At 44.4% G+C, this 16,208-nt stretch overlaps 1 long non-coding RNA gene and 1 pseudogene across 1 annotated transcript; both read left to right on the top strand.

The window, feature by feature from the left end:
- The first annotated feature begins 660 nt into the window (after positions 1-660).
- LOC135538928 (platelet endothelial cell adhesion molecule-like) lies at positions 661-7,714 on the top strand (annotated as a pseudogene).
- Positions 7,715-11,021: 3,307 nt separating this feature from the next.
- LOC135538936 (uncharacterized) lies at positions 11,022-14,873 on the top strand. Its single transcript, XR_010455511.1, has 4 exons — positions 11,022-11,070; positions 11,930-11,986; positions 13,292-13,317; positions 14,740-14,873. It is a non-coding gene; the product is annotated as an uncharacterized LOC135538936 (long non-coding RNA).
- The last annotated feature ends 1,335 nt before the right edge of the window (positions 14,874-16,208 follow it).

The following is a 16,208-nucleotide window of genomic DNA, read 5'->3' as shown; positions in this document are numbered from 1 at the left end:
AATTTTGGACAGGTAACCATAAAGGATTACATTTAGAAAGTAACTTACTCTGCCCTTAAGAAATGTACATTTACATTTTTGTCATTTAGCAGATACTCTTAACCAAAGTGACTTACAGTAGTGAGTGCATACATTTTCATCTTGTTTTTTATTCCATATTGGTACAAAGGTAAGAGTGGTATATCATAGTAAAACTGTTTATTTTGTTCTAATAAGTTCATCCAATAAGGTATAATATGTCTGGCGGTAGGTAGCTCAGTAGAAGTTAAAACAAACAAAATCGTAACTAGGAGCTTAAGCTAACAGTAGTTTGACAGCTTTGAAGGGCATGCTGGGATTTACGACTGTGTAAACTGTAACGAACGAGCACAATGTGATATCCTACCCTCAGGAAACATGCTCTCCTGAGCACCGAAGCAAGGGTGCCCCACTCCATGTTACCCCATAGTACCTGTAGAGGCCCAGACACTTGGGGGGGGCAAAGGTTAGCTCCTTCCTACTGCACCCTAAGCATGCTGAGCAGTGTCTATGACTACACACACAGCCCAGAAAGAGAACATTCCAAAACAGCAAAGTTGCAGCAGCTCCCACATCCTGAGGAAACAACAGTCACTTCCTGGAAAATGAAGCCAAGTCGAGGGCTCTGCTCGCTGTGATAACCAGCGGTCCACTCTGTGGCCGAGGTAGAGCACCTCCCCTGTCCTCTCCCTCCTCCCATCCCACTACTATCCCCCCCAGTCGCATCAGCCCAGGACAGCCACCACCGATGTGGGAGCCCCAACAGCCCTCACTCTGGATGGTCACCCAACTACTACTGCTAACCTCTGTTCTCCTCCCCACCTGTAAGGACGTTTGATTATCATCTCCCTCTGGGAGGGTTTTGGGTTGAGTGGGGAAATAAGGAAGTATGGATTTTCTTTACGTTGATGTTGTGTGTTTTTTTCCCCCTCCTGTTCCATCCAGGCCAAGTGGCGGAATCGCAGGCATGTATGTATTAAATTGTTCTTGAAGAGATTCTTAAAATAGGATAGTGAAGAGTGCAGTGAATGCAGTTTGCAAAACCAAGGAACTCAGTGTATTTCAGGTTGTTCATTTGGAGTGCTATGTATTCAGCTATTGTTTTGGTTCTCTCTGAAGGTTTGTGTATTCATAGATTGTGTGCTTTGGGACTGGACGTTCTTGCTTATCTACTTCTTTCTAATGCTATGGACTTGTTTTACTGAAACATATCTTATACTGAGCGGTGACTGATATACCCTAATTGTAGTATTAACACAGCTAAAACTGTATTGACACACTGGAAATCCTATGAGAATGCTTCCTGGATCTTGTCTTATCAGTGTATTCACACTTTTGGAGTCCGAGACACTGGAAAAGTTGTGGAAGGCTTTGGAAACTCGTGTTAGCAGTGTCACACGCCGCCGCCTCCTGTTAGGATAGGGGGGGAAACCTGGCAGAGGACCATCCGCTCCGCACTAGACCCCACTGGGAGGCCCCTTTATCTAAAAAAGTACTCTGTGGAGGACAAATGTGGAAAAACAGTTCGCTATCAGCATAAACTAAATCAAAAGACTTATGTTGTTTTTTGTTGAGGGTCTGTGTTTATATCCAATTCATTGGTGTGAGTGATTTCATCTGAGTATCTTGGAGCTGGAAGATGACTAGCTATATAGCACTGTGATTTATTGCACTGTTCTCTTACTATGTGGATATCTTTTTTGGCCTCAGTGAAAATATAAATGTCACTACCAAGTGTGAATTCACTAAATAATGTGCTTTGGTATGAGATAACAAAGGCTTGTTTTCTAGAACTTTTGTTATACAGAACATTTGATCGGTCAGAGCATTGAAGTTGAGTTAATTCTCCAGTGTTCACAATCCGAAGTGTCAATCTGACTCTCGAGCCCAGCAACGCCGTCTCCCAAGGTACCAATGTGATGGTACGCTGCCAGGCCTTAGTCAGCAGCTCTTGGCTCCTGAACCGTGAATACACCATCTACAAGGAAAACACCGTGGTGTACACGAGGAGCACCACCACCACAGAGGACCTCCTCTACTCTCTGTGCATAGCCAAAGTGGCAAACACTGGGAAGTACGAATGCAAGGTGAACATACAGGGCAAGGAGCTAAGCAGCAACTCTAAGAACCTGACTGTGACAGGTTAGTACTCTGTCAACTCTTCTCTGTTGTGGACTGAAAAGCTTGCAAGTTAAGCATAACTCTATGGCATGTGATTTTTATCTGTGTGACCGCTTGCTTTCACTCGTACTCGTGTCCATCCAGGCCTGCAGATGTCAGTCCTCAGTGTCGACAAGCGTGTGTTCAGCAAGGGAGAGGTAACCGTTTGGTGTAAGGCCCCCGAGGAGTCCGGCGCTATAGTCTTCTACTTCTACAAGTACTCCAAGGACCTTTATGAGTAGATGGTCAACGCCAACCATGTGTGTTAATATTGGCTGTGCTTGCTAATGTTTTTTTTACCCCCACTACAACTTATTTCACAAATATCAATACTTCAAGTAGCAAGCACACACACGTTTACTTTTCTAGTTAACATTGTTATATTATTATGACCAACCAGGTGGAGACGAGGCTGTGATTCAACAACGCTGGCGTCCACAAGCTACACTGTGATTACAGGGTCATACTGCTGCCAGACTCGGTCCAATCCAATGCCAGCAACAATGTGGTGGTCACTGTAAAAGGTGAGTGGAGCCCAAAAACAGAACATGGCGGTGAACATCTTGGGCCGGTTTCCAAGACACAGGTTAAACCTAATCTTGGACTGAAACACTCATTCAGTGGAGTTTCTCAGTTGAAATACCTTTTTAGTCCAGGACCCTACTGGTGTTCTCAATCTCAATTCATCTCTAATCATTTTAACCATGTCCGAAACTTAATAGAATGTGTCTGGGGAAAAGTCTCTTGGTTTCAACCTTCAGCTTCCAGACCAATTTTCCTCGTTTTGTCCTCCAGAGCTGTTCATCACACCTGTCATCTCTGTCCAACGATCATCGAAGGGGAAGATCTGGACATCTGCAGTGTCATTGGTAACCTCCAGAACAGCTCTGGGCTCAAAGTCTACCTGAGCAAGGGACTGATTCTGCTGAGTACTGGTCAAAGTAAAGCCAACCACAGCATGAGAGCCCTGGCTGAGCACTCTGGGGAGTTGGAGTCCAGTTTGGAGATGGGAAATGTCAAGCAAGCAACGGAAAACGTGACGATTACAGGTGAGTGGCTGGATTTGTAAGGAATCTGAAATGTACTGTAGAATGTGGTGTTAGCTGTTGAAAAAAGAGTATCAAGAAAGCTATTGTCTGTTCTATCAGTGTATAACTAAGTCGCAGCTAGGGTTAAAATTCTGGTGAGCTTTCTTTAAATTCCTAGGTTTTCCAGAAATCCTGGTTGGAAGTTTCCTGGAATCAGGAGCGAATAAACAGGAAATCCAGAATCCTCCAACCAGGATTTCTGAAAAACCTGGGCAAACATATTCACATCTATTACCTTTTCAATATTCATCACAACATTCCTCGTGGATGTTCTTACATGTACTCAGCCTCCAAGAGTGTTGAGGAATCAATTGTTTTTTTAATCCACCAAACAGAACTGTCTTCACAGCCAGTTCTGACCATGTATCTGACAGAGGTGTTTGAAAATTCACGTTAACCTGCAAGAGTACCAACGACTCCTCTGACAGAATCAGCGCTTCGGATGTGAAATACTCCATTTACAAGGACGATTACACACTGACGCCAGGCAGCTTCAATGGTATATATGTCGCCGTAGGGGTACGGCGCACGAATGGGCATTACTCATCTAAAGCAGACGCCAGGATGATCTCCAAGTACAGTGCAAAGCTGCCTGTCCAAGCAAAAGGCACTACTACAGCCCATAAGGCTTTTATGTGTGACCCAAAGTAAGTCAATCTCACTTGTCTTTGAATAAATTCATTTAATTAATCACCAGCAGCATAACACTACATTCCACTGCTGGTTTGCCTCTAAAGCTAAGCAGGGTTGGTCCTGATCGGTTCCTGGATGGGAGACCAGATGCTGCTGGAAGTGGTGTTTGAGGGACAGTAGGAGGCACTCTTTCCTCTGGTCAAAAATATATATATCCCAATGCCCCAGGGTAGTGATTGGGGACATTGCCCTGTGTATGGTGCCGTCTTTCGGATGGGACATTAAAAGGGTGTCCTGACTCTCTGTGGTCATTAAAGATCCTATGGCACTTATCGTAAGAGTAGCGGTGTTAACCCGGGTGTTCTGGCTAAATTACCAATTTGGCCCTCATACCATCAGTCACCTAAATCATCCCAGCTTCCAATTGTTTCATTCATCTCCTCTCCTATGAACTATTCCCCAGGTTGTTGCTGTAAATGAGAATGTGTTCTCAGTCAACTTACCTGGTAAAATAAGGATATTCATAAGGATATGCTGATAACATGTATGGATGCCGTATCTGTCACAACAATGTGATATTAAAGGGGAACTCCAATCAAAAATGATAATGTGGGAAATTGTTCCTCTGTGAAGAACACCTGTTTTTAAATGTCATTCTTGACTCAGATACAACCTTTGAGTCGAAGTGTGGTCATGCGTGTAGCTGCTAAGTGTGGTCATGCGTGTAGCTGCTAAGTGTGGTCATGCGTGTAGCTGCTAAGTGTGGTCATGCGTGTAGCTGCTAAGTGTGGTCATGCGTGTAGCTGCTAAGTGTGGTCATGCGTGTAGCTGCTAAGTGTGGTCATGCGTGTAGCTGCTAAGTGTGGTCATGCGTGTAGCTGCTAAGTGTGGTCATGCGTGTAGCTGCTAAGTGTGGTCATGCGTGTAGCTGCTAAGTAATGTTGATGTCATTGGAAGGTAACCTCTCCACGGGAACAGTCCATTTTGTAATTTCAATCACTTGTTCTATTCATTCCCCAGTTCTTGACAGTAAACCGGAGATAATGGCCATTGGCAGAGTGATCATGGGAAAGCCCTTCAGGTGTGCTGTCACTCGACACCTTGTGTAAGAAGTATTCTGAGGGTAACTCGGCCACCGTGCAGCAGCCGCACCATCAGGCCATCTTCCCTGTCACCGTCCAGCACTACAGCGACACAGTGGACTATAAATGCGAGGCACAGAACAAACGCAAAGTCGAAACACCACCGCAGTCATAGCTGAGCCTGTTGAAGTGTGGAATGGTATACAACATTAAACACGTCCATGCTTCATTGGATTGTAGCATTATTGCACACTTCTTATTTAACCATCAGAAATACCCCTCTCCCAGTGCATCTGTCCAATCCAGGAGTCATCATCACACCAGACCTGTCGGGGGTCACAGAGGGAGATGAGATGTACCTGATCTATGGGGTGGAAGGTTCCCTGCCCGTCACCTCTAAGTGGTACCGAAGTGGGAACATGGTCGCTGTTCACCACCTCAACCCAATCCAGCGCGTCCCACCAGATCAAGGGAGGGGGGAATGAGCACAGTGGCACCTACTACTGCAAGGCCATCAACTACACTACCATGGTCCAGAGTCAGCCTGTCACCGTAGATGGTGAGAGTTACACACACAGACACTCTGAGAAGATAGAGCAAGGCCCTGCTTTACTTATCACAATAGGTTGAGAGACAGGCAAACAGCACACACAGCGGGTGTGCACACACTCCACCATAGACACGCATTTGTTTACTGCTATTACTGGATGCACCATTCTAGATTCATTTGCTTTCACAGCACCACTTGTGTAGAAACGAAAGACTCCTCTTTGGACCGGCAGCGACAGTTTTGCTCTTCTCACGACACTGTTCAGGGGCTGCTTCAGTGACAACTGACAAGTTTACTTCCATCTGATCTGATCCCTCCACCCCAGTGCCTGCCAGCAAGGTTATTTGACCCCACTATTAACGAACCCCAATGAGCTCCTCTGCTGTGGCGTTGATTAGCATGAGCCACGCTAAATTCCCCCCAGCCACTCTGCCCTCTGTCCTGTGGTGTGGTTAATGCCGACGGCTAACGCGAGAGCACAGTCAATCCGGATGCTACCGGCAACGCGCTAGGCTCCCATGGGTTGTGACTCCTCAGCACGACGTGGCCAGCACTCATTATCCAGAGCAATTAGACCCAGCCTGCTTCCCCCCATATTGGCACTACGGCAGCTCCAGTGGCAAGGCAGAAGATGGGGGATGAGGAGGAGAGGGGGAATGAAGGGAACACTTAAGTTCAGACCCCAAGAGGAGGAAGCAGATGGACATTTGACACTGAACTTTAAGATTGACTTTCTCTCTCTTTCAACCATCCTCTGTCCCCTCTCCCCACCTTGTCCTCATCTCCACCCACTCTAACTGTCTTTCAACCTGTACCCTTTTCCTCTCACAAACACTCTGCCTACCTCCCCCCTTTCTCTGCATCTCTCTCCCTACCTCTCCCACTCTTCCTTCCTCTCTTTCTCTACAGTGAAGATGTCTCACCCCCCATATGTGTGTTCCATTTCATGCTAGCCATTAGCATGCAAGCTGCTTGTAGCATGTTGGTGTCAGAAGTTGTCATCCTAACGTCAGTCCATATTATAACACCCATACGGTGTGCATATAGGGGTCTCTGAGGTGACCTTAGGTGACTTCTTAACTCTCTGCATCTCCTCTCATATTTTCCTGTTAGAGGAACAAAAATGCATTGTCTTACCGTCCAGCTGTAGACATCCTGTGCAACTTAGAATGCATGAGAGAGGACATGGCAGAGAGCTTGCTTGCTGTGTGTGTGTGTGTGTGTGTGTGTAATTAGCTTAGTTCCTTATATACAAATCGATACGGGTCTTAACAATTGATGTTTTACTTCAGCAAACATGCCTCATTAGATGTGCAGATTCTGCAGTGGTTTGCAGGATGTAGCTAGCTACAGGGCAGCTGTGTTCAGTAGTGATTGTGGTGTTGCGTGTTTGTTGAGTGGCCATATCATCTTATTACAGACGCTGCGCCACCCTTTGACGGCATGGAGGGAAGAGCGACCAAAGGGACGCAAGAGTGTGGCATCACTTCCTGCTGGCATCAGCCACAGTCATCAGCTAAAGTCTCCCAGCAACAGTGTAGAGAAACCCCACAGAGGGAGGGACTTTTTTGGTTTGAACCAAAAAAGAACAAACATTTTGCACCACTTGGTTGAATAAAGGGATATGTGGGAGGAAAACCAAGGATGACAACAATTGGATCAATGGCTCAAACAAAGAAATCCCCACAGACATTTTAGAGGGGAAAATGGCCAAAATGTGTTCCTTTGAGAAAATATTACTACTTTTTTATGTGTTGTAGATGTAATTTCAGAAGGTACAGGTGTAGTGTACACAATATGGTTGACACCAAGGGGCTTGTTGTCAACATCAGTCCCAGTGACAGACAGTTGAACTGTCCCCATTGCTCCCTCTCCTCTCCTGCTGCTGTCTGGAAGAGATGTACTTTCCTGTCATTATCAACATACTGTCTTTGTCCTGTGTTTTCACCTCACTGTGTCTGTCTGCCTGTCTGACTGCATGTCTATCGAAGGATGGAACTAGCCCATTTGTCTAATAGTCTGTTAGTCCAAAAACAATGTGTGCATGTCTAAATGCATAGATCTGATTCTGTATATACAGTACACTAGTCCATCATCAATAGAAATGTGTGTATATATTTTGGGTTTGGTCAATTTGATTTATTTTAGAGGCACTTCTAGAATAAAACTTTTTTTTTTTTGCATTGTGTCAATAGCGCAAATGTTGTTTGGTGAGATACCAATGAATGTCTGTAATGCTGTGTAGCTACACTGAGTATACCAAATATTACCACCCGTTCTTTCCATGACACAGACTGAACAGGTGAATCATGGTGAAAGCTATGATCCACTTCAAATCGGAGTAGATCAGGGGTTCTTCAACTTTTTCAGCCTGGGACCCAAATAAGAATTTCTGTGTTTTCCTGGGACCCAAGCTTAGGAAAATATGCAACTATACATGGGTACATGTCATTGCCCTTATGCCTAAAACATAATATGTATTCATGTTTATTTCCCCCCATTAAAACACTCTTACATATCTGTCTAGGTTGGAACTGTTGCTGTTACAATACAATAATGAATTAATTTTCATTCTGAACTGGAATAAACGGATTGATCACATCACAGACGAATATCAGAACACACACACACACACAGGCTTTTTGATAGTGCAACCCTAAGTAACAGTACAGATAAAATTATCACGCCTACTGTACATTACTGTAGAAATTATTGTTGAAAGAAAGTCAAGGTTGGAACTGTTGCTGTTAAAATACAATACATATTTTTTATTCTGAACTAGAATAAAGTGATTGATCACATCTGTAGACCAGAAAACACACACAGTCCTAATGAGAGCAGGTCTGTTCTGGGCTCTGTTTTTGACAGTACAACACTGAGGTCAAGCTCAGCCTTGAAACTGTTTCTGGACTTGTTTTTTTAAGTATGTCAGAGTTGAGAACCCTGACTCACATAGGTATGTGGTGACAAACTGGATCAGAACATCTACTGCTTTTGCCTCAGGCAGGAGACCACTTCCTGCTGTAGATGAGCAACCCAGAACAGTGTGTTTGCCCCAAAAAAGCATCTTGTTTCAATCAGTTTATTCCAGTTAAGAATAACAATTATTATTGTATTTTTACAGCAACAGTTCCAACCTAGACTCGTTTTCAACAATAATTTCTACAGTAGGCCTGCATTTTTTTTCATCTTCATCTGTACTGTTACTTAGGGTTGCATCAGTAGCTAGCCTGCTTTGGCGAATGTTAGCTATTAGCTGTGTACAAGGCCAGGGGATTGTTTGAAAGAGAAACGCACATCCACTACTATGAGTTAGTTAATACTCCCTTATTACTGCTTATCGCCTGTTATAAAATGACAACAATGCCTTGCTAGCTGACTTCCACTGTCGTAGTACTGTTTCACATTTACATTTAAGTCATTTAGCAGACGCTCTTATCCAGAGCGACTTACAAATTGGTGAATTCACCTTCTGACATCAGTGGAACAGCCACTTTACAATAGTGCATCTAAATCATTTAAGGGGGGGGGTGAGAAGGATTGCTTTATCCTATCCTAGGATTCCTGTAGCATTCTGCCCTGTTCTGAAATAACTCCCTGGGTTTACCGTCATGTTATGGATGTTGGGTCAGGACGTGTCGTTTTATTAACTTGTTCATGATGCGAGTCTCATTACTAAGCACTTCCACACACAAAACACATTGTGGGCGCTCCTCGTTATACGTTTGTATGAAAGAGAAAGAAACTCATCGCTGTATTTGCGTTTCATGACAATTGAGCTCAGTCAGAACTTGTGGCTGGCATGAGTCCGTTTGATGACAACGGTGAGTGATGGCGAGTGGGAATAACAAGTCAGTGGCTGACAGCGCGTCATCTGCTGCCTGAACGACAGCGAAAGATCAGAGAATCAGAGAAAGATCCGGTAAACCGCGAAGCACGCGCACCTCACACTCGCGCAGCTGCCAACTGAGCAGAGGCCGCTGCTTAAGCAAAAATCGCAGTTTCACTTGGCCAAATCAATTCCAGTAATTAATGAAACAATTATAAATGTACACTGACACATCGCGACCCACAATTAAGTGTGTTGCGTCCCATACTTTAAGAAAAGCGGGTGTAGAAGGGGAGGAGGCAGGTTAAAGAAGGATGTTTAAGCCTTGAGATAATACATGGATTATGTATGTGTGCCATTCAGAGGTGGACAAAAATATTTAACTGCCTCTGAACGGGGTATGGTTTAAGGTGCCTAGCGCACCCGTTTGAGCCAAGAACTGCAACGCTGCTGGGGTTTTCATGCTCAACAGTTTCCTGTGTGTGTGTCAAGAATGGTCCACCTTCTTCCCACAAGCCAACTTGCGCGAGTCGACATGGGCCACGCATAACTGTGGCATGCACTCGACACCTTGTGCCTGGATGAATTGAGGCTGTTCTGAGGGCCAAAGGGGGAATGCAACTCAATATTAGAGAGCTCTTTCTTAATGTTTTGTACACTTAGCCAATATACATAAGCCATGTTTGATGCTTTGTCAACCATCTTAATATGTTGCCTAAAGTACATTTAAGACACAACATCCTTAAATGAGCTTACTAGCTAAGGCTGCCTTGAAGGAATAATGAAATTATAGCGTCTGCGTTCATTTCCTATGTTGGCAAAAAATAACATTTATAAACGGGGGTTTGTTAAATAGTGGACTTGGGGGCAGACTGTTTGTTTCAGGCCAGTCGAGTTTGAATGCAGGCAGCAGGTGGAGGAAATTAATCGCTTAGGCCCGCTGAGGTTCAATAGAATCTGGGATCACATAAACTAATGGGAGGTTGTTTTGCAGGGAGCTATTGTGTTCCTGGTGTTTACCAAACAGTAGCCAGAGTGCATAAGGCACCGGAACAGCTCTGTGGAAATCAAAATGGAGGCCTGATATCCACTTATCGTTTGTTACAGTATGTTCTCTTGCAGTGTTCTAATCGCTCAGCAGCCTGTTAAAATGTCACAACTAAAGGCTCCAATCAATTCAATAAAACATTTGTGGGGGAATTCAAATTCATTCAAGCGTTGGAATAATATAGACATAACTATTGTTTTACCTCCCCCCAGAACTTTCCGGTTGGCGGTTTTAATTTAATAGGACCCAAAGTCTCAATTTCCTGTTCCACCAAACAGTCATTTAGCTTCAGTGGGCAGTAACTTCACTGGAAATTTTGGATCATTAGATCTCCTAGCTTGTGTCGGGGAGCATTGCTGTGTGCATGTGTATGTCTGTGCATCTATTTGCTTGTGTCTTGTCGTTGGAGTGGATGCCCAGGTGAGACCCACAGAGTACATTCGTAGAGGATTCATAAAGAGGGTTATAACTTAAGTTGCATATAGATTTCAAGCTGTGTTGTCTAAAGTCTGCCTCTGTCTTGGGCTGTTTTGTGTGATGGAATGTATGTGCATCTTGTCCTGGTGCAGGCAGTGAGGGGGAGAGCACTGCAGTGTCTAATAATGAGCCTGATGTGGAGTACACTGATGTGGTACACCGCCAACCTGTGGACCCTGCCAGAGGTGACCACACACACACCAGTTTTTCACTCTGGCTACCTCTCCCTCTTATTCCCTTTATCTTGCTCCCCGTTTCTCCCTCTCATAGTGTTTTTTCTACCGCTTCCCTCTCATTCTGTCCCTTCACTCATATCGAATCATCACAAGAGGGTTTGCTTTGCCGTCATTATTTCAGCTTATAAGACTCAGCGCCATTTCCTGGGGGAGGGGTCTAATTGGCCACAATTAAGCCGTCTCTTCAGTAACCTGTGATAACCATGGTGATCAGGCTTCCAGAAACATTTTCTGGCGAATAAACAGGAAGGAAGCTGAACTAATTGCCAGGCTACTCTCTATGGTACCAACCCCCCTCAATTAGTATACTCTGTTGGCCCCAATGGGTTTGCTATGGCAGTTGGTTGGGCTTATCATTAAGCAGGGGCACAACTTTGGTTTTAGAAGTGGGGGGGGGGGGGCATAATATTTATTTTATTATTATCCAGTTGGATAAACACTAAACAGCCTATGTGACCCCTCGGAGATGTCCGCATTGTCCTAACGCACACCGTTGCCTCCTTTTGTATCACATACCAATGATCAAACTGGTGGAAAGGGGGGGGGCATGCTACCCCTCCCTCCCGTCCACAGTGAAAGTTACGCCCCTGTCCTTAAGTGTCCAGTACAATAATTTGCCAAGAGATGGGGAGCATCTGCTGAAAGACAAACGAGTAAATGTGTAACAGTTGTAATGACGTGATATGTGATGCGTGTGTGTGTGTGTGTGTGTGTGTGTGTGTGTGTGCCCATGAGCAATGATTAAGTGGTACAATTATGTAACAATGAGACATTGTTACATTATTATTATTTTTTTTTTGTTCTGCAGTTCCCCTGAGAAAAGGGACCGAAACGGTGTGCAGTGAAGTCCAGAACTCCCCAACCAGTGAGTCCAACACCCTGTAAATATGGGTTACATTTATGAAGTGCTTTAAAGTAGGTCTCAAAACATGTGATGTTGCCATGGGGATAACTCGCCTCATCCACCAGCAGTGAGTAAAAGGAGGTAGAAGGTGAGGTATTCATTACTGTATCCAGACCTGCCGGACCAGCGGGGTCTGTATGAAGGTGACTCTTTCCTCTTGCTGCTCGCAGGAAGTGCCTGTTTTTAGACACGATCCAAGTTGAATTTGTCAGTGAAGCAGTCCATGTGGAAATGTACCTTTTATCAACCCAAATTTAACATAAACACTTAACATACCCTTTTGTTTGTAACTCTCTCATCTCTGGTGAATTGGTGAGTGTATAGGATGATGGTGAGTGTATAGGATGATGGTGAGTGTATAGGATGAGGGTGAGTGTATAGGATGAGGGTGAGTGTATAGGATGAGGGTGAGTGTATAGGATGAGGGTGAGTGTATAGGATGAGGGTGAGTGTATAGGATGAGGGTGAGTGTATAGGGTGAGTGTATAGGGTGAGTGTATAGGGTGAGTGTATAGGGTGAGTGTATAGGGTGAGTGTATAGGATGAGGGTGAGTGTATAGGATGAGGGTGAGTGTATAGGATGAGGGTGAGTGTATAGGATGAGGGTGAGTGTATAGGATGAGGGTGAGTGTATAGGATGAGGGTGAGTGTATAGGATGAGGGTGAGTGTATAGGATGAGGGTGAGTGTATAGGATGAGTGTATAGGGTGAGGGTGAGTGTATAGGGTGAGGGTGAGTGTATAGGGTGAGGGTGAGTGTATAGGGTGAGGGTGAGTGTATAGGATGAGGGTGAGTGTATAGGATGAGGGTGAGTGTATAGGATGAGGGTGAGCGTATAGGATGGGGGCAGGGACTGCACTTGTTGCTTTTTGGCATCGTTATACCCCTGCTGTGATAAAACAATGTGCTCTGTTTCAAGGGAACCAATGAGTCAGCAACTGGGCCTGGGCGTCATAACTGTCAAATGAGTCATCATGATGAATTCATTCAGAGAATGATTATTATTCAATGCCCCCCTGAATGTGTTCTAATGAAAGAGGAAAGGGAGGGTGATACGCACATCCTGAACTTGAGAATACTGGTGCTGGGATAATAAATAATACATGTAAAGGAATGGGAGGCCCTCTAACACACTGGGGAGGAGTGGTCCCTCATTTCTTTATCAAATGAAAGAGTACACACACAGAGACACAGGTTATACACTGTCATCTCTGTAATGGTCTAGAGGTTGTCCTTCTTCCCTGATCCTGTGTCTTGTTTTCCCAGGTGCACCCGGTGACCATTACCACTATGTAAGTACAGTTGGAGTCTCCGTGTCTTACATTTTACTGTCTGTGACTGAGGCACTGTGAAAACAAACGCACACGCTAACACACTCAGTAACAACTACTGACCTTTCCTCCAGCTGACAAAAAGGGTGAGGAGTGACAGAATCAAGGCCACAGGGCACACCACCTCCTTCCCTCTTTCCCTCCCTCCTTCCCTCTCTCTCTGTGGGCTGTGGGGAATTTGACATAATGAGTCAGGATATGACATGATGGTCTAAACTTAAGACAGTTAATTCACTCCTTGATGGAAATGGAGGAGCAGCCATGATTGTGGGGAGGTGGTTTTTAGTGATAAAGGAATTTCATTGTGGGTTTTTTTGTATGTGTGCAGCTACCCTTGGAGAAGTATCGTTTCGTTTTCTGCGAAGTCTTGCTAAAATATTGTGGTATTCTGTGAAGCCTTGCTGAAATACGGTGTAGTATTCTGTGAAGCCTTGCTGAAATACAGTGTGTAGTGGAGCCTTGGTGAAATACTAGTGGAGCCTTGGTGAAATACAGTGTGGTATTCTTGTATTCTGTGGAGTGAAATACGGTGTAGTATTCTGTGGAGCCTTGGTGAAATACAGTGTAGTATTCTGTGGAGCCTTGGTGAAATACAGTGTAGTATTCTGTGGAGCCTTGGTGAAATACAGTGTAGTATTCTGTGAAGCCTTGGTGAAATACAGTGTGGTATTCTGTGAAGCCTTGGTGAAATACAGTGTAGTATTCTGTGGAGCCTTGGTGAAATACAGTGTAGTATTCTGTGGAGCCTTGGTGAAATACAGTGTAGTATTCTGTGGAGCCTTGGTGAAATACAGTGTAGTGTAGTATTCTGTGGAGCCTTTGAAATACAGTGTAGTATTCTGTGGAGCCTTGGTGAAATACAGTACAGTGTAGTATTCTGTGGAGCCTTGGAGTGAAATACAGTGTAGTATTCTGTGGAGCCTTGGTGAAATACAGTGTAGTATTCTGTGGAGCCTTGGTGTAGGAGCCTTGGTGAAATACAGTGTGTAGTATTCTGTAGTATTCTGTGGAGCCTTGGTGAAATACAGTGTAGTATTCTGTGGAGCCTTGGTGAAATACAGTGTAGTATTCTGTGGAGCCTTGGTGAAATACAGTGTAGTATTCTGTGGAGCCTTGGTGAAATACGGTGTAGTATTCTGTGAGGACCACTTTCAACAGTTGTTGATGGATTTTTCACCTTCCTTGAGAGAATCGGATTGTGTTCCAATGTGATGGTGTAGAGTTGTGCTGTTACAGTTTTGATTTGGGTTGCGGTGTAGACTTTTCTGTGTGTGATGGTGTTTAGGTTAGTTACGGTGTTGACTTTCATTGTGACAGTGTTTACATAATTGACACTTGAGCAGTGCAGTGTGTCATTATTCAGTGGGATCTCTGTTGTCTCAGCAGGGTACGCCTATCTCAGCGGTGACCAACCGGAGGTCAACCAGGACCTGCTGGAGGTCAATCACCAGGACCACCGTGACCTGGAGTAAAGGTTACCTCTGATCCCTCGTGACCCCTCACACTAGGACCACAAACTAAATGATCCCTACCTCTGCCTCCAACTTTAACCACAGTCCTTATTTCCATATTGTTCTTGTATTCTGTACATTTTTCCTATAAGGAAAATTGTTGACTCATGTAAGCTGTAGATATTTTGCATAATTTTATAGCCAAATAAAATCACAAATCCTAATTAGGACTTACTGTGTAGTTCTATCATACCTTATAGACTCTTATCTTTGTTTACCTTTTCATCATGTTTCATAACCATAGAGGTTGGTACAGAGTACAGTTAGCCTGGCCCCTCCCTCGAATGCAGTTCTCTTTGATCTCCAAAATGGACAGCATTTAAAAAATTTTTTTTATTTCACCTTTATTTAACCAGGTAGGCTAGTTGAGAACAAGTTCTCATTTGCAACTGCGACCTGGCCAAGATAAAGCATAGCAGTGTGAACAGACAACACAGAGTTACACATGGAGTAAACAATTAACAAGTCAATAACACAGTAGAAAAAAAGGGGTGTCTATATACATTGTGTGCAAAAGGCATGAAGAGGTAGGCGAATAATTACAATTTTGCAGATTAACACTGGAGTGATAAATGATCAGATGGTCATGTACAGGTAGAGATATTGGTGTGCAAAAGAGCAGAAAAATAAATAAATAAAAACAGTATGGGGATGAGGTAGGTGAAAATGGGTGGGCTATTTACCAATAGACTATGTACAGCTGCAGCGATCGGTTAGCTGCTCAGATAGCAGATGTTTGAAGTTGGTGAGGGAGATAAGTCTCCAACTTCAGGGATTTTTGCAATTCGTTCCAGTCACAGGCAGCAGAGTACTGGAACGAAAGGCGGCCAAATGAGGTGTTGGCTTTAGGGATGATCAGTGAGATACACCTGCTGGAGCGCGTGCTACGGATGGGTGTTGCCATCGTGACCAGTGAACTGGGATAAGGCGGAGCTTTACCTAGCATGGCCTTGTAGATGACCTGGAGCCAGTGGGTCTGGAGACAAATATGTAGCGAGGGCCAGCCGACTAGAGCATACAAGTTGCAGTGGTGGGTGGTATAAGGTGCTTTAGTGACAAAACGGATGGCACTGTGATAAACTGCATCCAGTTTGCTGAGTAGAGTGTTGGAAGCAATTTTGTAGATGACATCGCCAAAGTCGAGGATCGGTAGGATAGTCAGTTTTACTAGGGTAAGTTTGGCAGCGTGAGTGAAGGAGGCTTTGTTGCGGAATAGAAAGCCGACTCTTGATTTGATTTTTGATTGGAGATGTTTGATAGTCTGGAAGGAGAGTTTATAGTCTGGAGTCTGGAAGGAGAGTTTATAGTCTAGCCAGACACCTAGGTACTTATAGATGTCCA

This window comes from Oncorhynchus masou, chromosome 5, assembly GCF_036934945.1.
Source record: "Oncorhynchus masou masou isolate Uvic2021 chromosome 5, UVic_Omas_1.1, whole genome shotgun sequence".
Taxonomy (NCBI): domain Eukaryota; kingdom Metazoa; phylum Chordata; class Actinopteri; order Salmoniformes; family Salmonidae; genus Oncorhynchus; species Oncorhynchus masou.
This window is presented reverse-complemented; position numbering and strand designations above follow the sequence as displayed.